The sequence below is a fragment of the Chiloscyllium plagiosum genome, unplaced genomic scaffold, assembly GCF_037043375.1.
Source record: "Chiloscyllium plagiosum isolate Xiang-an unplaced genomic scaffold, Cpla_swu_hap1 HiC_scaffold_15, whole genome shotgun sequence".
Lineage (NCBI taxonomy): Eukaryota > Metazoa > Chordata > Chondrichthyes > Orectolobiformes > Hemiscylliidae > Chiloscyllium > Chiloscyllium plagiosum.
The window spans coordinates 72,967,588-72,993,381 of record NW_028270153.1 but is presented as its reverse complement, the minus strand read 5'-3'; positions in this window follow the sequence as shown (position 1 = coordinate 72,993,381).

Below are 25,794 nucleotides of genomic sequence, written 5' to 3'. Positions count from 1 at the left end.
TGCCTTCTTAACCACCCTATCGACCAAAACACACATTTCAAAGAATGATGTACCTGAATCCTGAGGCCTCTCTGTTCTACAACACGACCCAGGGCCCTACCATTAACTCTTATCTTGTTTGTTTTACCAAACGCAATCCCTCACATGTTTCCAAATTAATTTCCATCTGCGATTCCTTCGTCCATTGACTCAATTGATCAAGATCTCTTTGTAATCTTAGCTAACATTCTTCACTGACCACTTCACCACCCATTTTGGTGTCATCCACAAACTTACTAACCGTGCCTTCTATATTCTCATCAAAATCATTTATATAAATGACAAACAAAACTGGATCCAGTACCATTCCCTGTGGAACACTGCTGGTCACAGGCCTCCAGTCCAAAACGTATACCTCAACCATCGCTGTCTGTTTCTTAACATGAAGCCAAATTTGTATCCAATTAGCAAACTCACCCTGAATCCCATGTGATCTAATTTTATTAATTTGAATCCCATGCTGAAGTCCAAGTAAACAATGTTTGCCGCTCTGAGTTTAGATTAGATTAGCAGCCTCCCCCCCCCCCCCCCCCCCCCCACCCCCTCGCCACTCCCTGCATTCCTGATGAAGGGCTTTTGCCCAAAATCATTTTGGTCACTTCTTAAAAAATACTCAATCAAATTTGCGAGACATGAATTTCGTCACACAAATCCATGCTGACTATCCCCATGCAATCCTTTCCCCTCGAAATACATATAAATCTGATCTTTCAGAATCACCTCCAACAACTTCTCCATCATCAAAGTCAGACTCTCAGATTAATAATTCCCTGGCTTCTCCTTACATCCTTTCTTAAACAATGGTACAACATGACCCACCCTCCAGTCCTCTGGTATTTCACCCATGTTTATAGGTGATACAAATATTTCTGCTGGGGCTCCCACAATTCTGACCTTAATGCCCCACCATGCCCTGGGATACACTTGCTCAGGTCCTAGAGATTTATCTACCTTTATGTTTTCGAAGACCTCCTGCACTTTCTCTTCTGTAATGTCATCCATTTTCAAAACATCAATATTTATTTCCTCGAGTTCTCTAGCCTCCATTTCTTTCTCAACTGTAAAAACTGATGCAAAATATTCATCTCCTGATGTTCAACACAAATATACTATTGTTAATCTTTAAGGGGTCTTACTCTCTCTGGAGTTGTTGTCTTGCTGTAAATGTCTTTTAGAATCTTTTTCGATTTTCCTGAACCTTATCTGCCAGGGCTATCTCATATCACTCTTTGCCTTCCTGATTTATTTCATAAGAATACTCCAATACTCTTTGTAGTCTTCAAGAGATTCAGTTAATCCCCATTGTCTGTAGCCACTATATGATTCTTTTTTATTTTTGACAAGAACTTCAATATTTTTATTCATCCATTGTTCCCTAATCTTACCAGCCTTGCCTTTCACTCTAACAGGAGCAACATGCTCTGAACTCTCCTTACCACACGTTTCTAAATAGCGCTGGATTAGGAAAATTAAGCTCCTCTGCTATTACAACATTATTATTCTTATATACATCTGAGATCTCAACCTATTTTCTTCTCGATTTCCCACTGACGACTGGGGGCCAGTAGTCCAACCTTATCAAGGTTATCATCCCTTTCTTATTTCTCATTTCAGACCATATATTTTCACGAAATAGTCCCACAGTAATAGCTACACTAAAGACAGTAGTAAAGTACAGAGTAATGATTTTCTTAATCAAAAATGCTATACCCCCTCCTCTCTTGCCTCTCTTTCTCTCCTTCCTATAACAGTTAAAACCCAGAACATTGAGCAGCCTGTCTTGTCCTTGCCTCAGCCACGTTCCTGTAATCGCTCTGACAGGCAAGTTCTATGTTGTCATCCATACCCGGAGTCCATTCGCCTTATCAGTATCGAAATAAATGCAGTTTAATTCTTCAGAGTTACTTCGGGCTCTGAATTGCTTTTGTTTATCTTTTCTAACTTGCTGTTTTCTGATTCAGAACCATCCTCATCTTTCTGTCTATTATCACTGTCTATTTGCCCCACCCTCCCTCCCTAAAACAAAGGGTTCACAGCCTCTCGACATAGAACCCACCAGGATATAGGTCCCTCCCCAGTTCAGGTGAAACCCTCCCTTTTCGAACAGGCTTTTTCTGTACCAGAAGAGATCCCAATTATCCACGAAATGGAATCCCTGCACGTTGCACCACCTCTTCAGGCATTGATTTATCTGCCCTGTTCTTCCCTCATTTGAAATTGGGACTGGAAGTAAGCCAGAGATTACTGCTTGTGATATTCTGTTTCTTTAACCTTCTATCCAAGCTCTTATACTGACAGAGCCCTAACCCTTGCCCTGACGGTGTCATTCCTCCCAATGTATACAACACTACACCTAACATTAATTATGAAAGAATTATATCCTGCATCATCCCGGTCCCCCTGTTCTATACCACTACCCAAGGCCCTAGCAATAATTATATAAGAAGTATGTCCTACACCTACGGGGTCCCCCTGTTTTACAACACTACCCAAGGCCCGATCATTAATTACAAAGAATTATGTCCTACTTTTCGTTATATAAGTATTATGCATTATATTCCCTCAGTCCCCATGTTGTGCAACACTACCCCAGGCCCCACCATTAATTATTTGAGTTTATATCCTACATCTCCTGGGTCCCTCTGTTATGAAACACGACCCAAGGGCCTACCATTAATTATGTATGAATTATGTCCTACATCCCCTTGTTTCTCTGTTCGACAACACTACCCAAGGCTTTCCCATTCGTTATATAACATTTATGTCGTACACTCCCAGGTTCCTGTTCCACAACACTACAAAGTCCTTCCATTAATTTTATAAGAGTTATGTCCTACAACCCCGAAAACCCTGTGTTCTAAAGCATTACCCAAGGCCCTAACATTGATTATCTCAGAATTATGTTCTACACCCCCAAGGTCCCTCTGTTCTACAACACTTCCCAAGCCCTACCATTAATTATAATAGAATTATGTCCGACACCCCCACATACCTCTGTTCTACAAAACTATCCAGGTCGTACCATTAATTACACACGAATAATGTCCTACACCCCCTTGGTCCCCCGTTACACAACATTATCCAAAGCCCTACCATTACGTTCATAAGAATTATGTCCTACAACCTTGAAATCCCTGTGTTGTATAACACTACCCAAGGCCCTAACATCAATTATATAATAAATGTGTCCTTAACCCCTCCAGGTCCCTCTGTTCTACAACACTACCCAAGGCCTTAACATTAATTATATGAGCCATAATTATGTGCCATAAATAAACAGGTGCCAGGGTCTGTGATGTCTCGGATCGTATCTTTGGGGTTCTGAAGGTGACCAGCCTCAAGTCGTGGTCCCAGTAGGTACCAATGACATAGGTAGAAAGTGGGATCGGGATGTAGGGCAGAATTTCAGGGAGCTAGGGTGGAAGCTGAGAGCTAGAACAAACAGAATTGTTATCTTTGGTTTGTTACCCATGCCACGTGATATCGAGGCAATGAATAGGGAGAGATATCAGCTGAACACGTGGCTGCAAGCATGGTGCAGGAGGGAGGGTTTCAGGTTCTTGGATAATTCTGGAGAAGGTGGGACCTATACAAACAGGACAGTCTTCACTTGAACCAGAGGGGTAATATCCTGGGCAGGAAATTTACCAGTGCTATTCGGGTGGGTTTAAAAGAGCTCAGCAGGGGGATGGGAACCTGAGGTGTAGTTGCAGTGCACAGGGGGATGAGAGTAGGTAGGTCAGTGACAGGATTTCGTGGTCACAGGAATGTGCTGGCAGACAGCAAACTGGTTTGAAGTGTGTCTACTTCAACGCCAGAAGTATCCGAAATAACGTCGAGTTTGCAGCATAGATAGATATTTGGGACCTTGATGTGTGGCCATTTCAGAGACATGGATAGAGCAGGGTGATGAATGGATGTCACAGGTTCCAGGGTTAGATCTGTGAAAGCAACAGGATGGTCATTATGGGGGACTTTAACTTCCCCAACATTGACCGGAAATGCTATAACTCTAGTACATCAGACGGATCAGTTTTTGTCCAATGTGTACAGGAGTGTTTCCTGTCACAGTATTTCGAAGGGCCAACAAGAGGGGAGGCCACAAAAGATCTTGTACTTGGTAATGAACCAGGCCAGGTGTTTGATTTAGTTGTAGATGAGCACTTTGGAGAGAGTGACATAATTCAGTTATGTTTAGTTTAGTGATAGAAAGGGATAGGTACATGCCACGGGTCAAGAGTTATCGTTGAGGCAAGGGGAATTATAATGCGATTAGGCAAGAATAAGGATGCATAGAATGGGGAAACAAAATGCAGGGGATGCAGACAATGGAAATGTGGAGCTGGTTTAAGGAACAAATATTGCGTGTCCTTGATAGGTATGTCCCTGTCAGGCAGGAAGGATGTGATAAGGTAAGGGAACCGTGGTTTACTAAAGAAGTTGTATCTCTTGTGAAGCGGAACCTGATCAGGTGTACCTGAGAACTCTGTGGGAAGCTAGAGACCGTGGGCCTCTTGCTGAGATATTTGTATCATCGATAGTCACAGGTGAGGTGCTGGAAGATTGGAGGTTGGCTAACATGGTGCCACTGTTTAAGAAGGGTGGTAAGGAAAAGCCAGTGAGCCTGACGTTGGTGGTGGGCAAGTTGTTGAAGGGAATCCTGAGGGACAGGATGTACATGTATTTGGAAAGAACTGGTGAAAGATAGTCAACATGGCTTTGTGTGTGAGAAATCATGACTTACAACCTTGATTGAGATTTTGAAGAAGAAACAAAGAAGATTGATGAGGGCAGACAAGTCGATGTGATCTATATGGACTTCAGTCAGGCGTTCGACAAGGTTCCCCATGGGAGGCTGATTAGCAAGATTAGATCTCATGGAATACAGGGAGAACTAGCCATTTGGATACAGAACTGGCTCAAAAGTAGAAGACACAGGGCGGTGGTTGAGGGTTGTTTTTCAGACTGGACGCCTGTGACCAGTGGAGTGCCACAAGGATCGGTGCTGGGTCCTTTACTTTTGTCATTTACATAAATGATTTGGATGCAAGTATAGGGGTACAGTTAGTAAGTTTGCAGATGACACCAAAATTGGAGATGAAGTGGACAGTGAAGAGGGTTACCTCAGATTACAACAGGATCTGGACGAGATGGGCCAATGGGCTGAGAAGTGGCAGATGGAGTTTAATTCAGATAAATGGGAGGTGCTGCATTTTTGGAAAGCAAATCTTAGCAGGACTTATATACTTCATGGTCAGGTCCTAGGGAGTGTTGCTGAACAAAGAGAGCTTGGAGTGCAGGTTCATAGCACTTGAAAGTGGAGTCGCAGGTAGATAGGATAGTATAAAAGGCCTTTGGTATGCTTTCTGTTATTGGTAAGAGTATTGAGTACAGGAGTTGGGAGGTCATGTTGCGGCTGTACAGGACATTGGTTAGGACACCGTTGGAATATTGCATGCAATTCTGGTCTCCATCATATTGGAAAGGTGTTGTAAAACTTGAAAGGGTTCAGAAAGGATTTACAAAGATGTTGCCAGATTGGAGGATTTGAGCTATAGGGAGAAGCTGAATAGTCTGTGGCTGTTTTCCCTGGAGCGTCGGAGGTTTACAAAATTATGAGGGGCATGGATTGGGTAAATAGGCAAAGTCTTTTCCCTGGAGTCACGGAGTCCTGAACAAGAGGGCATAGGTTTAGGGTGAGAGGAGAAAGATATAAAAGAGACCTAAGAGGCAACTTTTTCACACAAAGGGTGGTACGGGTGTGGAATGAACTGCCAGAGAAAGTGGTGGAGGCTGGTACAATTGCAACATTTAAGAGGCATTTGGGATGGGTATATGAATAGGAAGGGTTTGGAGTGATGTGGACCGGGTGCTGGCAGTAGGGACTAGATTGAGTTGGGATATGTGGTTGGCATGGACTGGTTGGACCGAAGGTTTCAATGCTATACATCTCTTTCCCTCTATGGAAGGAGGAGCTTATGTGTTGATGAGGCAAGATGGTTCAGATGAGGCGATGGAGAGTTACAAGTTAGGATGGATTTAAAGCGAGAGTTAAGAAGAGCAAAGAGAGGACACGAGCAGTTTTTATCAAAAAGAATAAAGGAGAACCCTAAAGCTTTCTATAGGTGTGTGTGGAATAAAAGAATGATTAGGGTAGGAATAGGGCCAGTCAAAGACAGAAGTGGGAAGTTGAATGTGGACCCTGTGGAGATTGGAGATGTGCTAAATGAACATTTCTCATTGGTTTTCACTCAGGAAAAGGAGAATATTGTAGAGAAGAAGAACGAGGTATGAGATATTAGACTAGAAATGATTGAGGTTGGTTATGAACAGGTCTTATCAATTCTAGAAGAAGTGAAAGTAGACAAGTCGCCTGGGCCAGATGGGATTTATCCAAGAATTCTCTGGGCAGCTAGCGAGGAGATAGCAGAGCCTTTGGCTTTGATATTTGAGTCGTCATTGTCTACAGGTTTGGTATCAGAGGACTGGAGGATTGCAAATGTTGTGCCCTTGTTCAAGAAGGTCAGTAGAGATGACCCAGGTAATTATAGACCAGTGAGCCTTATTTCTGTTGTAGGAACGGTTTTGTAAAGGATTATAAGAGATAATCTTTATAATCATCTAGCAAGCAACAATTTGATTTCAAATATTCAACATGGTTTCGTCAAGGGCAGGTCATGTCTCACAAACCTCATTGAGGTTTTTGAGAAGGTGACCAAGCATGTAGAAGAGGGTACGGCAGTTGAAATGGTATACATGGACTTCAGCAAAGCCTTTGATAAGGTTCCACATGATAGGCTGTTGGAGAAAATGCAGAGGCATGGGAATGAGGGTGATTTAGCAGTTTGGATTAGAAACTGGCTTTCTGAAAGAAGGCAGCGAGTGGTAGTTGATGGAAAATATTCAGCCTGGAGTCCGGTTACTAGTGGTGTGCCACAAGGATCTGTTTTGGGACCACTGCTGTTTGTCATTTTTATAAATGACTCAGATGCAGGCATACATGGATGGATTAGTAAATTTGGAGACAACACTAAAGCCAGTGGAGTAGTGGACAGTGTGGAAGAATGTTACAGGTTGCAGGGGGACTTGGATAAACTGCAGAATTGGGCTGAGAGGTGGCAAATGGAGTTCAATGCAGCTAAATGTGAGGTGATGCAGTTTGGGAAGAATAACAGGAAGGCGGAGTACTGGGTGAATGGAAAGATTCTTGGTAGTGTGGATGTGCAGAGGGATCTTGGAGTCCATGTACATAGATCCCTGAAAGTTGCCACCCAGGTGGATAGTGCTGTTAAGAAGGCATACGGTGTGTTAGGTTTTATTGGTAGAGGGATTGAGTTCCGGAGCCGCAATATCTTACTGCAACTATACAAAACGCTGGTGCGGCCACACTTGAATATTGTGTACAGTTCTGGTCCCCATATTTCGGGAAGGATATGGGCGCATTGGAAAAGGTGCAGAGGAGATTTACCAGGATGTTGCCTGGTCTGGATGGAAGGTCTTATGAGGAAAGGCTGTTCTCATTGTCAAGAAGAAGGCTAAGAGGGAATTTGATAAAGACATGCAAGATGATCAGAGGATTAGATAGGGTAGACAGTGAAAGTCTTTTTCCTAGGATGATGATGTCAGCGTGTACGAGGGAGCATAACTATAAATTGAGGGGTGATAGACTGAAGACAGCTGTCAGAGGCAGGTTCTTTACACAGAGAGTGGTCAGGGCGTGGAATGCACTACCTGCTAATGTAGTCAAGTCAGCCACATTAGGGAGATTTAAACAATCCTTAGGTAAGTACATGGATGATGATGGAATAGTGTTGGAGGACGAGCTGAGAATAGTTCACAGGTCGGCACACCGAGGGCTGAAGGGGCCTGTTCTGCGCTGTATTGTTCTATGTTCTATGTTCTAAGAGCCTGTACTGTCATATTCTGTGTTCTTTTAGTCTATCTTACTCTCTTAGCCAAGCGATTCCATAAAGGGTCTGTACTGCTCTGCAATGTTCTATGTTCTATGAGTGGAACTCTCATTATAACCAAACAGTTCCATAAAGGTCCTGTATTGCGCTGTCATATTCTAGTTTGTGTTAGTCTAATGACTTTTATGAGTCTAGCGGTTCCATAAAGGGACTGTACTGCATTGTAATTTTCTGTGTTCGATTAGTCTAACCTACGTTATTAGCAGAGCAATTCCATAGAGGGCCTGTAATGTGCTGTAAAGTGCTACTTTGTATTAGTCTAACTTCTTGTATTGGCCGAGGGGTTCCGTAAAGGGCCTGTACTGCACTATAATGCTGTATGTTCTATGAGTCTAACTTCCTTCATTAGCCCAATGGTTCCATAAAGGGCCTGTAATGCACTGTCATGTTCGATGCTGTATTAGTCTAACTTCCTTTATTAGCTGAGCGGTTTCATAAAGAACATGTTCTATGAATTAGTAGCCGAGCAGTTCCATAAAGGGCCTGTACTGCGTTGTAATGTGCTACGTTGCATTAGTCTAATTTCCTTTGTTAGCCGAGTGGTTTCATAAAGAACTTTATAGCGCAGTACAGGCCCTATGTTCTATGCATCTAACTTACTGTATTAGAGGTGGGGTTCCTTAAAAGGCCTGTACTGTGCTGTAATGTTTTATGTTCTATGAGTAGAACTCATTATTAGCCAAGCAGTTCCTTAAAGGGCCTGTACTGCGCTGTCATGTTATATGTTCGATGAGTCAAACTTCCTGTATTAGCCGAGCGGTTCCATAAAGCTCCTGAACTGCGCTGTAATGTTCCATGTTCTGAGTCTAACTTCCTTTATCAGCCGAGCGGTTCCATAAAGGTCCCATACTGCGCTGTAATGCTCTTTGTTTGATGAGTCTAACTTCCTTTATTCGCTGAGCGATTTCATAAAAGGCCTGTACTGTGCTGCAATGCTCTATTTCCTATTAATATAACGGTCATAATTAGCTGAGCGGTTCCCTAAAGAACCTGTACTGCGTTGTAATGTTCGATGAGTCTAATTTCCATTATTAGCCGAGCGGTTCCATAAAGGACCTGTACTGCGCTGTAATGTTCTATGTTCTATTAGTCTAACTTCCTTTGTCAGCTGAGCGGTTCCATAAAGTGCTTGTACTGCACTGTCATGTTCCATGTTTTATGAGTCTAACTTGCTTTATTAGTCGAGTGGTTCCATAAAGGGCCTGTACAGCACTGTAATGCTCTGTATTCGATGAGTCTAACTTGCTTTATTCACTAAGCGATTCCAAAAAAGGCCTGTACTGCGCTGAGGTGCTCTATTTCCTATGAATATTACGGTCATAATTAGCTAAGTGGTTCCGTAAAGGGTCTGTACTGTGTTGTAATGTTTTGTGTTCCAGGAGTCTAATTTCCTTTCTTCGCTGAGCAGTTCCACAAAGGATCTTTCCTGGGGTGTAATGTATTATGTTGTATGTGTTTACCTTCCTTTATTAGACGAGCGGTTCCATAAAGAGCCTGTACTGCGTTGTAATGTTTTATGTTCTTTGATTATAACTCATTATTAGCTGAGCGGTTCCATAAAGATCCTGTACAGCACTGTCATATTCTATGTTCTATGAGTTAACTTCCTTTATCAGCTGAGCACTTCCTTAAAGCACTGTACTATGTTCTATGTTCTATGAGTCTAACTTCGTTAGTAGCCGATTGGTTCCATAAAGGACCTGTTCTGCACTGTCATATTATGTTTTGTTTTAGTCTAACTTCCTCTATTAGTCGAGTGGTTCCAAAAAGGGCCTGTACTGTGCTGTAATGTTCTGTTCGATGAGTGGAACTCATTATTAGCTGAGCAGTTTCATAAAGGGCCTGTACTGCACTGTCATAGTCTAGTTTGTATTAGTGTAATGACCTTTATGAGCTCAGCGGTTCCATAAAGGGCCTGTTCTGCACTGTAATGTTCTATGTTCTCAGAGTCTAACTTTCTTTATTAGTTGAGCAGTTTCATATAGGGCCTGTAATGCACTGTAATGATCTATGTTCTATGAGTCTAACTTCCTTTATTAGCCAACTGGTTCCATAAAGTGCTGTACTGCTCTGTAATGTGCTTTGTTCTATGAGACTAACTTCCTTTATTTGCCACGCGGTTCCGTAAGCGGCCAGTATTGTGCTGTCATGTTCTGTGTTCTATGAGTCAAGCTTCCTGTACTAGCCGACCAATTCCATAAAGCTCCTGTACTGCGCTGTAATGTTCTATGTGTCTTACTTCCTGTATTTGCCAAGTGGTTCCATAAAGGGCCTGTACTGTGCTGTCATTTTCTATGCTGTATTGGTCTAGCTTCCTTTATTAAGGAGGTGAGACTAATGCAACATAGAACACTACAACGCAGGACAGACAATTTTATGGAACTGCTCGACTAATAAAGGAAGTTAGACTCAGGACATGGAACATTACAAAGCAGTACTGGTCCATTATGGAACTGCTCAGCTAATAAAGTAAGTTTGACTAATACAACATAGAACTTGGCAGCGCAATACAGGCCATTTATGGAACCAATTGGCTAATAAAACTCGCTACCACAGCCACTTTTGCTTCCTCAGTGCCCTCCTCCGTAACCAACTCATCCCACATGGACTCCGGATCACCTTTAAACCAGCAGAGTTCGGACCCGAACAGGACAAATAGTACAGACTACAGTTTCAAAAACACCAGCAACAGTTCTCCTTCAAGATCCTCCGCTCCACGCTCGCAGCAATGCGTCGGCACCTCACCTCTCTACAGTCAGCCCTGCCTCAGCTGAGGGTCACCCTCACTCAGAACTGCAAAGGACCCACTCTGTACTACATCCTCAGGAGAATTCATATTCTCAACAAACAGTATTTCAACTCCATCTCAAACATCAAAAACTGTAAGTACAATAAACTTTTATCTACCCACCTCCATAGCCAGCACTCCTCAAACATTCCAGTAGATTTCCCTGGCACCTGGAACTGCTCAGACGCCATTAGCCATGTGGCTGGTGCAGCTGCCACCCCCATGCTGATTGATGATGTCACTTCCGCCCCCATCATGGCCACTTTCACCCCTCACAATTCCTCATGCACCACACATGACATCACTTCCGCCCCTCACATCATCGCTGAAGTCACGTGCTCAGTGACGTCCGCCCCCCCACTGCCGTGTTTGCCATCACTTCCGCAACCACCAATGTCACTCAACTGCATTCTGCTGAAACACCCCCCACAGACCCCACTGTCACCATCCCCGTCCCCCCAGAACCCTGAGGGGAACACCACCCCTGCTCATGACTCCACCACCACACCCACTCCAGTTACAGGCTCTACCCCCACTCCCAGCTCCACACCCAGACCAGATCCTAGCTCCCAGCCCTGCCGAGTTTTCACCATCCTTCCAGACGAACAATCAGTCCTCAGCAAAGAACTCACCTTCATCCCCCTCTGACCACGCATCAATGAATTTAATACACGCCGTGATGTCGAACACGTCTTCCACCGCCTCCGCCTCCGAGCTTACTTTCACAATCAGGACACTCGCCCACCTTCCAAAGACCCCTTCACCCGCCTCCAACACACTGCATCCACCTGGACACCCCGCGTTGGCCTATTACCCGCCTTCGACCTCTTCATTTCCAACTGCCGCCGGGACATTAACCACCTCAACCTGTCTACCCTCCATTCCCCACTCCAACCTCTCACCCTCACAACGCGCAGCCATCCAATCCCTCTGCTCCAATCCCGACCTCACCATCAAGCCAGCAGATAAAGGGGGTACAGTGGTAGTCTGGTGCACTGGTGAAGCCAAACACCTCTTCCTACTGGACCCTCGACCATGACCCCACCCCGATCACCAAACCATCATCTCCAAGACCATACACACCTCATCACCTCAGGAGATCTTCCACACACAACTTCCAATCTCATAGTCCGGGAACCCCGCACTGCCCAGTTCTACCTCCTTCCCAAGATCCACAAGCCTGACCACCCTGGCCGACCCATTGTCTCAGCATGCTCCTGCCCCACCGAACTCATTTCTACCTACCTCGACACTCTCCTATCCCCCCTAGTCCAGGAACTCCCCACATACGTTCGAGACACCACCCACACCCTCCACCTCCTCCAAGACTTCCGTTTCCCCGGCTCCCAACGCCTCATCTTCACCATGGATATCCAATCCCTCTACACCTCCATCCGCCATGACCAGGGCCTCCAAGCCCTCCATTTCTTCCTCTCCCAACGTTCCCAACAGTACCCTTTCACCGACACTCTCATTCGTTTGGCCAAACTGGTCCTCACCCTTAACAATTTCTCCTTCGAATCCTCCCACTTCCTCCAGACCAAAGGGGTAGCCATGGGCACACGTATGGGCCCCAGCTATGCCTGTCTCTTTGTTGGCAACGTAGAGCAGTTGATCTTCCGTAATTACACCGGCACCACTCCCCACCTCTTCCTCCGCTACATTGATGACTGCATTGGCACCACCTCGTGTTCTCGTGAGGAGGTTGAGCAATTCATCAACTTCACTGACACATTCCACCCTGACCTTAAATTTACCTGGACCATCTCTGACACCTCCCTCCCCTTCCTAGACCGACTTGATACCGACATTTTTTACAAACACACCGACTCCCACAGCTACCTGGATTACACCTCTTCCCACCCTACCTCCTGCAAAAATGCCATCCCGTATTCCCAATTCCTCAGCCTCCGCCGTATCTGCTCCCAGGAGGACCAGTTCCACCACAGAACACACCAGATAGCCTCCTTCTTTAGAGACCTCAATTTCCCTTCCCACGTGGTTAAAGATGCCCTCCAACACATCTCATCCACATCCTGCACCTCCGCCCTCAGACCCCACCCCTCCAAACGTAACAAGGACAGAACGCCCCTGGTGCTCACCTTCCACCCTACCAACCTTCGCATAAACCAAATCATCCGCCGACATTTCTGCCACCTCCAAACAGACCCCACCACCAGGGATATATTTCCCTCCCCACCCCTTTCTGCCTTCCGCAAAGACCGTTCCCTCCGTGACTACCTGGTCAGGTCCACGCCCACCCTCCCATCCTGGCACCTTCCCCTGCCACCGCAGAAATTGCAAAACCTGCGCCCACACCTCCTCCCTCACCTCCATCCAAGGCCCTAAAGGAGCCTTCCACATCCATTACAGTTTTACCTGCACATCCACCAATATCATTTATTGTATCCATTGCTCCCGATGCGGTCTCCTCTACATTGGGGAGAGGGGACGCCTCCCAGCAGAGCGCTTTAGGGAACATCTCCAGGACACCCGCACCAATCAACCACACTGCCCCGTGGCCCAACATTTCAACTCCCTCTCCCACTCTGCCGAGGACATGGAGGTGCTAGGCTTCCTTCACCACCGCTCTCTCACCACCAGACACCTGGAGGAAGAACGCCTCATCTTCCGCCTTGGAACACTTCAACCCCAGGGCATCGATGTGGACTTCAACAGTTTCTTCATTTCCCCTTCCCCCACCTCACCCTAGTTCTAAACTTCCAGCTCAGCACTGTTCCCATGACTTGTCCTACCTGCCTATGTTCTTTTCCACCTATCCACTCCACCCTCCCCCCACCCCCGACCTATCACCTTCATCCCCTCCCCCACTCACCTATTGTACTATGTGCTACTTTCTCCCCACCCCCACCCTCCCCTCACTTATCTCTCCACCCTTCAGGCTCTCTGCCTGTATTCCTGATGAAGGGCTTTTGCCCAAACGTCGATTTTACTGCTCCTCGGATGCTGCCTGAACTACTGTGCTCTTCCAGCACCATTAATCCAGATCTGGTTTCCAGCATCTGCAGTCATTGTTCTTACCTAATAAAGAAAGTTTGTCTCATAGAATGTAGAATATTACAGCACAGTATAGGCCCTTTATGGAACTGCTCAGCTAATTAAAGAAGTTAGACTAATACAACATAGAACATGACAGCGCAGTACAAGCCCTTTATGGAACCGTTCGGCTAACAAAGGAAGTTAGAGTAATAGAACATAGAACATCACAGCGCAGTACAGGCCCTTTATACAACCGCTTGGCGAATAAAGGAAGTTAGACTCAAAGAACATAGAGCCATACAACGCAGCACAGGCCCTTTATGGAACTCCTCAGCTAATAAATGAAGTTAGACTAATACAACATATAACGTTACATCACTTCATGGAATTGTTTGACTAATAAATGAAGTTTGACTCATAGAACATAGCACATTACGGCGCAGTACGGTGGCACAGTGGTTAGCACTGCTGACTCACAGCGCCAGAGACCTGGGTTCAATTCCTTCCTCAGGTGACTGACTGTGTGGAGTTTGCACATTCCCCCCGTGTCTGCGTGGATTTCCTCTGGGTGCTCCGGTTTCCTCCCACAGTCCAAAAATGTGCAGGCTAGGTGAATTGGCCATGCTAAATTGCCTGTAGTGTTAGGGGAATGGGTCTGGGTGGATTGCGCATTGGCGGTTTGGAGTGGACTTGTTGGGCTGAAGGGCCTGTTTCCACAATGTAAGTAATTTAATCTTTATGGAATCGCTCAGCTAATAGGGGAGTTAGACTCATCATACAAACAGCATTACTGCGCAGTATCGGCCCTTTATGGAACCACTCGGCTAATAGTGGACATTAGAATAATACATCATAGAACAATCCAGCGCAGTACAGAGCTTTATGGAACAGCTCAGCTAATAAAAGAATTTAGACTCATAGAACATAGACCATGGCAGCGCAGTACAGGCCCTTTATAGAACTGCTCGGCTGATAAAGAATGTTAGACTCGTAGGAAACATTACATTATAGTGCAACACAGTCCCTTTATGGAACTGCTCGGCTAATAAACCAAGTTAGACCACTACAACATATCACATGACAGTGCAGTACAGACCCGTTATGGAACCGCTCCACTAACAATAAAAGTTAGACTAATACAACGTTGCACATTATGGGCCTGAAGAAGGGCCTGTGCCCGAAACGTCGAATCTCCTGTTCCCTGGATGCTGCCTGACCTGCTGTGCTGTTCCAGCAATAAAGTTTCAACTTTGATCTCCAGCATCTGCAGACCTCACTTTCTCCCCTAATACAACGTTGCACATTATAGCGCAGTGCAGGCCCTTTATGGAACTGTTCGGCTCATAAAGGACATTAAACTAATACAAACTAGACTATTACAGCACAGTACATGCCCTATATAGAACCGCTCAGCTAATAATGAGAGGTCCACACATAGAACATAAAACATTACAGCGCAATACAGGCCCTTTATGAAACCACTAGTCTAATAAAGGAAGTAAGACTAATGCAACATAGAACATTACAACACAGTACAGGCCTTTTATGGAACTGCTCGGCTAATAAAGGGCGTTTGTCGAACACAGCATAGAAAATTGTAGTGCAGTACAAGCCCTTTATGGAACCAGAAAGCTGGACTAATGCAACATAGACCATGACAGCGCAGTTCAGGCCTTTATAGAACTGCTCGGCTAATAAAGAATGTTAGACTCATAGGAAACATTACGTTATCGTGCAACACAGTCCCGTTATGGAACTGCTCGGCTAATAAACCAAGTTAGACTACTACAACATAGAACATGACAGTGCAGTACAGGCCCTTAATGAACTGCTCGGCGAATACAGAAAGTTACACTCATTGAACATAGAACATGACATCGCAGTACAGGCCCTTACTGGAACCACTCGGCTAATAAAGGAAGTTAGACTAATACAACATAAAACATTACAGCACAGTACAGGCCCTTTATGGAACCGCTCGGTGAATAAAGGAAGTTAGATTCATAGCACACAGTGCATTGCAGGGCAGTACAGGCGCTGCATGGAACCACTCGTCTAATACAGGAAGTTAGACAAATACAGCATAGAACATGACAGTGCAGTACAGCCCTTTATGGAACCACTCGGCAAATAAAGGAAGTTGGACTAAAACAACATAGAACATGACAGTGCAGTACAGGCCTTTAATGAACTGCTTGGTGAATACAGAATGTTAGACTCATAGATCATAGAACATTATAGCACCATACAGTCCTTTTATGGAACCGCTCTGCTAATAAAGGGCATTAGTCTAACACAACATAGAAAACTGTAGCGAAATACAAGCCCTTTATGGAACCGCTTGTCTAATAAAGAAAGTTAGACTAATGCAATATAGACCATGACAGCGCAGTTCAGGCCCTTTATAGAACTGCTCGGCTAATAACGAATGTTAGATTCATGGGAAACATTACATTACAGTGCAACACAGTCGCTTTATGGAACCCCTAATAAAGCAAGTTAGATCTCGACAACACAAAAAATTGCAGCACAGTACTGGCCCTTAATGGAACCGCTCGGCGAATTACAGACATTAGACTAATGCAACATAGAACATTACAGCGCAGTACAGGCCTTTTTGTGGAACTGTTCAGCTATTAAATGAAGTTAGACACAGAACATAGAACATTACAGATCAGTACAGGCCCTTTATGGAACCGCTGGCTCATCAAGACAGTTAGACACATAAAACATAGAACATCACAGCGCAGGAGAGGGCCTTTATAGAACCCGTTGGCTAATACCAGGCATTAGACTCAAAGAACATAGAATACGACAGTGCAGTACAGGCCGTTTATGGAACCACTCGGCTAATAAAGCAAGTTCGACTAATACAACGTACAACGTTACATCACTTTATGGAATCGCTCGGCTAATAAATGAAGTTTGACACATAGAACACAGCAAGGAGAAAGTGAGGACTGCAGATGCTGGGGATCAGAACTTAAAAATGTGTTGCTGGAAAAGTGCAGCAGGTCAGGCAGCATCAAAGGAGAAGGAGAATCGACGTTTTGGGCATAAGCCCTTCTACAGAGCTTTATGGAAGAGCTCGGTAAATAAAAGAAGTTAGACTCATAGAACATAGAACATGACAGCGCAGTACAGGCCCTTTATGGGACTGCTCTGCTAATAATAAAAGTTAGACTAATACAACGTTGCACATTATAGCTCAGTATAGGCCCTTTATGAAACTGCTAGCTCATAAAGGACATTAGACTAATACAAACTAGACTATTACAGTACAGTACACACCCTATATAGAACCGCTCAGCTAATAATGAGGTCCACACATAGAAAATAAAGCGCAGTACAAGCCCTTTATGGAAACGTACGGCCAATAAAGGAGGTTGAACTCATAGAACAAAGAACATTACAACACAGTAAAGGCCCTTTATGAAACCGCTCAACTAATAAAGGAAGTTAGACTCTTAGAATATAGAACATTACAAAGCAGTGCAGACCCTTTATGGAACAATTCGGCTAATAAAGAACGTTAGACTGTAGAACATAGAACATGACAGCGCATTACAGGCCCTTTATGGAATCGCTAGGCTAATAGGGGAAGTTAGACTAATTCAACACAGAATATGACAGCGCAGTACAGGCCCCTTATGGAACCACTCAGCTAATAAAAGAAGTTAGACTGATACAACATAGAACATTATAGCATTGTACAGGCCCTTTATTGAACCGCTTGGCTGATAGAGGAAGTCAGACTCATTGAACATAGAACATTACAGCGCAGTACAGGAGCTATGTAGAACCGCTCGGCTAATGCGGGAAGTTTGACTCATCGAACATAGAATATGACAGCGCAGTACAGGCTCTTTATGGAACCGCTTGGCAAATATGGGAAGTTAGACTCATAGAACATTCAGCATTACAGCCCAGTATAAGTCCTTTATGGAACCGCCTGTTTAATAAAGGAAGTTAGACACATAGAACATAGAACATTACAGCGCAGTACAGGTGCTTTACGGAACTGCTCAGCTAATACAGGAAGTTTGACTCATCGAACATTGAACATGACAGCGCAGTATAGGCCCTTTACAGAACTATTACACTAATAAAGGAAGTTAGATTAATAAAACTTTGGATATGGTAGCACTGTACAGGCCCTTTATGGAATTGTTTGGCTAATAAAAGAAGTTTGTCTAATACAACATAGCACATTACAGCCCAGTACAGGCCCTTTAATGAACTGCTCAGCAAATAAGACTCATAGAACGCAGAACATTACAACGCAGTACAAGCCCTTTAGGGAACTGCTCGGCTAATTATGACCATTATATTCAAAGGAAATAGAACGTTACAGCGCAGTACAGGCCCTTTATGGAACCACTCAGCTAATAAAGGAAGTTAGACTAATACAACATAAAACATTACAGCACAGTACAGGCCCTTTATGGGACCGCTCTGCTAATAATAAAAGTTAGAATAATACAACGTTACACATTATAGCGCAGTACAGGCCCTTTATGAAACTGCTAGGCTCATAAAGGACATTAGACTAATACAAACTAGACTATTACAGTACCGCTCTATATAGAACCGCTCAGCTAATAATGAGAGGGCCACACATAGAACATATAACGTTACAGTGCAGTACAGGCCCTTTATGGAAACGCACGGCCAATAAAGGAGGTTAAACTCATAGAACAAAGAACATTACTGGTAGGGCCTTGGGTAGTTTGTAGAACATAGCAAGGGGGCGTAGAACATAATTTTTTCTCAATAAATGACAGGGCTTTGGGTAGTGTTGGAGAACAGGGAGAACTAGGTGTTGTAGGACATAAATTCACATAATTAATGGCAGGTTCTTGGGTAGTGTTGTTGAACAAGAGGACCTAATGCATGTAGGACACAATTCTTATTTAATTACTGGTGGGGCCTTGGGTAATGTTGTAGAACATAGCAACCTAGGGCGTGTAGGACATAATTCTTAGGTAGTGTTGTAGAAGAGGGACCTGGGAGTGTCAGACATGTTTCTTATATAATTAATGGTAGGGCCTTGGGTAGTGTTGTAGAACAGTGTGTCCTCATGGGTGTCGGACATAAATCTTATATGATTAATTGTAGGGCCTTGAGTAGTGTTGTAGAACGGGCGGATTGGGGATGTAGGACTTAATTCTTATATAGTTAATGGTAGTGCCTTGGGGCGTGTTGCAGAACACATGGATCTCAGGGTAGTAGGGCATAATACTTATATAATTAACGGTTGGGCTTCGGGTAGTGTTGTAGAACACGGGGACCAAGCGGGTGTAGGATGTAATACTTTCATAATTAATGGTAAGGCCTTGGGTCTTGTTGCAGTTTACAGGGATATATTTCCCTCCCCACCCCTATCTGCTTTCTGCAAAGATCTTTCCTTCCGTGACCATCTGGTCAGTTCCACATCCCCTTACAGCCCACCCTCCCATCCTGGCACCTTCCCCTGCTACCGCAGAAATTGCAAAAGCTGTGCCCACACCTCCCCCTCACCCTCACCCAAGGCCCCAAAGGAGCCTTCCACATCCATCAAAGTTTCACCTGCACTTCCACATGTCATTTATTGTATCTGTTGCTCCCAATGCAGTCTCCTCTCCGAGAGTGCTTATCTCCGGGACATCTGCACTAATCAACCCCACTGCCCCATGGCCGAATAGTTAACACCCCCACCCACTCTGCCGAGGACATGCAGGTCCAGGGCCTCTTCCACCACTGCTCCCTCACCACCCGACGCCTGGAGGATGAATGCCTCATTTTCCACCTCAGGACTCTTCAACCCCAGAGCATCAAAGTGGACTTCATTAGTTTCCTCATTTTCCCTCCCCTCACCTTACCCCAGTTCCAACCTTCCAGCTCAGCACCATCCTTATAACCTGTCGTACCTGCCAATCTTCCTCTCCGCCTACCTGCTCCACCTTCTTCTCTGACCTATCACCTTCATTCCCCACCTTAATCCACCTATTGTAGTCTTTGCTACATTCTCCCCAGCTCCATCCCCCTCCCATTTATCTCTCCACCCCGGAGGCTCCCTGCCTCAATTCTGATGAAGGCTTTTTGTCCAAAACATCGATTTTCCTGCTCCTTGAATGCTGCCTGACCTGCTGAGCTTTTCCAGCACCATGTAATCTTGACCTTGGGTAGTGTTGTAGAACAGGGGGACCTGGGGTGTAAGACATATTTCTTCTATAATTAATTGTAAGTCCTTGGGTAGTGTTGTAGAACAGGGGGCCTACGGATGCCGGACATATTTCTTCTCAAATTAATGGTAAGTCTTTGTGTATTATTGTAGAACAGAGGGACCTTCGGATTGCAGGACATAATTGTTATCTAATTAATGGCAGGACCTTGGATAGTGTTGTAGAACAGGGCGACCTTGACGGCGAGGACATAATTCTTACATAACGAAAGGTAGGACATAACTCGTTCTAACTAATGATCGGGCCTTGGGTTAAGTTGTCGAAGAGAGCGGCTTTGTGGTTCAGGTACATCATTCTTTGAAATGTGTGTTTTGGTCGATAGGGTGGTTAAGAAGGCATTTAGCATGCTTGCCTTCATTGCTCAGACCATGGAATATAGCAGTTGGGATGATATACTGAGGTTTTACAGTGTTGGGGAGACCTCTTCTGGATTAATGTGTGCAATTCTGGTTGCCCTGTTACAGGAAGGATTAAACTAGGAAACATTTCCCAAGATTTACCAGGAATGGAGAGTTTGAAATGTAAATATAGACTGGAAAGGCTAGGACTTCTCTCACTGGTGCATTAGGGGTGGAGGGTTGACAATATTGAGGTTTATACAACCATGAGGTGCATAGAGAAGGTAAATGACAAGGCCTTTTCCCTCAGGTGGGGGAATATCAAAACAGGGGCTCATATTTAAAGGTGGGAGGAGAAAGATTTAAAAAGGACATGAGGGGCAACTTTTTTACACAGAAAGTGGTTTGCGTGTTGGAATGAACTGCCAGAGAAAGTGACGAATGCACCTACAGTTACAATGTTTAAAAGGCATAGAGGCATAGAGATGTACAGCATGAAAACAACTCATCCATGCCAACCAGATGCCCCAAATAAATCTTGTCCCATTTGCCAGTATTTCACCCATATCCCTCTAAACCCTTCCTATTCATATACCCATTCAGATGCCTTTTAAATGTTGTAATTATAACAGCCTCCACCATTTCATCAGGCATATCATTCCATACATGCACCACCTTCTGTGTGAAAAAGTTGCCCTTTAGGTCTCCTTTAAATCTTTCCCTTCTCACCTAAAGCTAATGTCCTCTTCTTTTAACCTATCCATGTCCCCCATGAATTTACTGTTGAGAAAGAAATGGAGGCAAGACAACTCAGGTAAATAAATATTGATGTTTTGAAAACAGATGATATTACAGAAAGGAAAGTGCAGGATGTCTTCGAAAACATAAAGGTAGATAAATCTCTAGGACCTGAACAAGTGTATCCCAGGACATGGTGGGACATTAGGGACGGAATTGCGGGAGCAGTTGAAAGAAGAAGTAGGAGAGAAAAAGACAAAAAGAAACTGTCAGTAAGAAGAAGAGAGAGAGAGAAGAGAGAAGCTCAGAGAGAGAGAGAAACAGGAGTTAAGGAAAGACATGACGAGATTAAAGTGGTGATACACTCCATTCAGGTTGGTCACAGCTCTCTCGATGGTCTCTCACACTCCCTTTTCCCATTGGGGATATCCCGTGCTCCAGGGGCTTGTTTTAGGAGGGACTGTTTCAGGGAGGGAATGGGGGGTATTAAAGGATCAAACTGGGATTGAGATTCAAACACTCCCCATACTCTCACTCACAGAGACAGACAAAAGCACACAGATACTCACTCCCTGCTCAGTGCACATGAAGAAGGGAACAGTGGCTGCAAGAACCTGTTTGAATTACCCCCAGGTCTGTCATTCAAAGGTGCCCTCTCCACCCAAGTCCCAGCTCATCCAGTCAGCTCCCAGCTCCCTCTCCCTGTGGCAAACCTCCCCCAGAGATGGAGCACAACCAGAGTTGTTTTTGTGGGATTTGAGGGAGGTAAATAATTTAGGCCAGACTGTCTCTGTCTGTTCCTGCTTAGCATTTTACTGTCTTGGAATTGAAGCTGTATATATTCTCATCCTGATCAAATTCCTTTTGTCTTTGGGCTTTCTGACTGACCAATGTCAAAATCAAAACTTGCGATTGCCGGGAATCAGACCTGTTTGGAAGGTAGCTATACTCACCAAGACTACACAATCACTGTCCACTTTAACTCAACATAATCCCCAAACACATTTAAAAAAGAACTTTATCACGACAATTAAACAGAGCTGGTGTTGACCCACCGAAGGTGATATTAGGTCAGGTGACAGTAACTGATATAAAGAGGCAGATTTGAAGGAGCATCTTCAATTGGAAGGGGAGCTGGGTCATTGGAAGGTGCAGAGAGAGAGAGTCCAGGAGTCTCTCTGGTTGGGCTTGGATTCCCCACAAACCCATCAGCTGCTTCATGGAAAAGAAGGAATAAAGAAACAGAATGAGGCTATAATCAGCGGAATCCAAGGAATCACCAGAATCGAAAGAATCTTAAGACATGCATCAACCACAACAGGATGAAGCTGGTGGTTATGGCAAACAGTAAAATCACAGAATTCTTTCTGCCTTCTATCTCTGGGTCATTCTCTATTTTTCCCTGGGCCCTCAGTCCCTTACGAATCTTCACGGCCTCAAAGATGTGTCTGGCAGTCAGAATGTTAAGAAAGAGAATAAAAGTAAATGATAACATTGGTGTTAATAAATGTTCAAGTTATTGAAAACTTTCCCAGCAATCACCATAGTAACTGTCCCTGGTATGACAGTACCATGGAACATTATTAATAATCTTTTTCAGGTTTATATCAAAAGTAGTTGGGATTGTTCTTTAAAGAAAAGAAAATGCAGATTGTTGCGACAGCCCTCTTCGCAATTTTCTCTGTGCAATACTTAGTTTTCATCTGTTGTAATTTTAGCAGCCTCCACCACTTTCTCTGGCAGCTTATTCCATTCTTTGCAACATCCTCGACATGACAACATTGCCCCTTAGGTCCCTTTTAAATTTCCCCTCTTACCCTAAACCTACGCTCTCTAATTCTGGACTTCCCATCCCAGGGAAAAGACCTTGTCTATTTACCCTACCCATGCCTCTCATGATTTTATAAACCTCTATACGGTCATCCTTTCGCCTCGATGTTCTAGGGGAAACAGCCCCAGCCTATTCAGCCTCTCCCTGTAGCTGAAATTCCTACAAACCTGTAAGGCGTTTGATAAGGTTCCCCATGGTAGGCTACTGCAAAAAATACGGAGGTATGGCATTGAGGGTGAGTTGGAGGTTTGGATTAGGAATTGGCTGGCTGGAAGAAGACAGAGGGTAGTAGTTGATGGTAAAGGTTCATCTTGGAGTGCAGTTACTAGCGGTGTTCCGCAAGGATCTGTTTTGGGACCATTGCTGTTTGTCATTTTTATAAATGACCTAGAGGAGGGGCTAGAAGGTTGGGTGAGCAAGTTTGCGGATGATACAAAAGTCGGTGGAGTTGTTGAGAGTGAGGAAGGATGTGTCAGGTTACAGCAGGATAAAGATAAGTTGCAGAGCTGGGCAGAAAGGTGGCAAATGGAGTTCAATGTAGGTAAGTGTGAGGTGATTCACTTTGGTACGAGTAACAAAATGACGGGGTCCTGGTCTAATGGTCGGATACTTGGTAGTGTGGATGAGCAGAGGGATCTTGGTGTCCATGTACACAGATCTCTGAACGTTGCCATCCAGGTAAATAGTGCGGTGAAGAAGGCATATGGCGTACTGGCTTTTATTGGTAGAGGAATTGAGTTCCGGAGCCCTGAGGTCATGTTGCAGTTGTATAAGACTCTGGTGCGGCCGCATCTGGAGTATTGTGTGCAGATTTGGTCACCGTACTATAGGAAGGATGTGGAGGCACTGGAACGGGTGCAGAGGAGGTTTACCAGGATGTTGCCTGGTGCGGTAGGAAGATCGTATGAGGAAAGGCTGAGGCACTTGGGGCTGTTTTCATTGGAGAAAAGAAGGTTTAGGGGTGACTTGATAGAGGTGTACAAGATGATTAGGGGTTTAGATAGGGTTGACCATGAGAACCTTTTTCCACGTATGGAGTCAGCTATTACGAGGGGGCATAGCTTTAAATTAAGGGGTGGTAGGTATAGGACAGATGTTAGGGGTAGATTCTTTACTCAGCGAGTCGTGAGTTCATGGAATGCCCTGCCAGTAGCAGTAGTGGACTCTCCCTCTTTATGGGCATTTAAACGGGCATTGGATAGGCATATGGATGATAGTGGGCTTGGTGGGTTAGGTTAGGTGGGCTTGGATCGGCGCAACATCGAGGGCCAAAGGGCCTGTACTGCGCTGTATTTTTCTATGTTCTATGTTCTAACACCCTTGTAAATCTTTAAGAATATTTTTCGTCAGAATGCAAGAGCAACCAGAATCAATAGGTGTGTTTGCGACGGCTTTATTTTCTCAGTTGAAAGGTCTGTGAGTTGAATCAGACTACATATTCACTGATGTAGAACACAATTGTGTGTGGTATCACGAATGACCAAGTCAGAGGCATATTACTCTGAGAGCCGATTCTCACATTAATCAGTCCAATAGATACTTGTGGAGCTGGCAAAACGAGCCAGAGTTAAATAAAAGCACTGCATCAAGATGTAGAATTATCTGTCCACAAAGTACATTATTACTCTAAGAACACTAACAAACTTCCCAGCACCTGAGACATGTCCTGCTCAGGGACTGGCACAACATCCTTTCCTTGGCTTTTTTGCACTTTGATGCCTCGACCAGAACCTAATATTTCACAGTGCCCCTGTCTTGCCTGGTTATTTATCGCAGACATAAGCCAGGCAGCATATCATTGTTGTTGTTGACACTGATCAGTCAAGGGGCTGGACCGTCAGGCACTTGAAACAGCAGCTAAAGCAGCAAACACACTGCATGTGCTACAACCAAATGGTCAAGTCTCAAAGCCTCAGGGAACCAGTTCTCAGTCAGGGTAAGGGAGACAGAGATCCTGGCACAGTGTGTCCAGGGACTTTGACATTGTTTGGGACAATCCAGAGAGTTGGACACTCAAACTACTCATTACATCCCCGAAATGCTCTGGTAGATTTTTCGATCCTGAATTCCTGTTCACCAATCCATGCTGACCCTGTCTGTTCCTGTCATTGGGGATCAGTTCAATTAAATTCTCAATGAGGGGTTCGGGGTCCCTGCAGTAGCATTGAAGTTGGGGAAGTCAGTTCAGGGCACTGGGGACAGCCTCTTGTAGCAGAGTGGACAGGAATTGTGGAAGGAATGGGAAAGTCACCATATTAGAGGCGGAGGGAGACAAGAACATGGGTTACTGTGGAAGTGCGAGTCACCATCACTGTTCCAGTTTTGATGTGGGGGTCAGTGCAGCATGATGGTTGGCATGGTGATGCTGTAGGCCTGGGGCTAGGGGATGGGTAATGTTGTGAGGTAAAGTTTGTAAATGAAGGAACTATGTAGGAAAGTACAGAAGCTCATGGACTCAACACAAAGTGCAAGGAAGAAAGGAGAGTCAGGATGTCATGTTGCAGCTTTATAAGACTTTAGTTGGCTTCACTTGGAGTGTTGCCACATCACAGGGAGATGTAGAGGGTGCAGAAGAGGTTTACCAGGATGCTGCTTGTATTAGAGGGTATGAGCTCTGAGGAGACTCTAGAAAATCTCAGGTTGTTTTCCTTGGAGCAGCGGAGGCTGAGGGGAGACTCTGTCGAAGTCTATAAAATTATGAGATGCAATAATAGAGTTGACAGTCAGAATCTCTTTCCCAGAATTGAAATGTCTAAAACTATGGAGCATATGTTTAAGATGAAAGTGGGAAAGTTCAAACGAGATGTGGGGCAAGGTATTTTTCCACTGAGAGTGGTAGGTGTCTGGAGCATAATGTCAGGGTGGT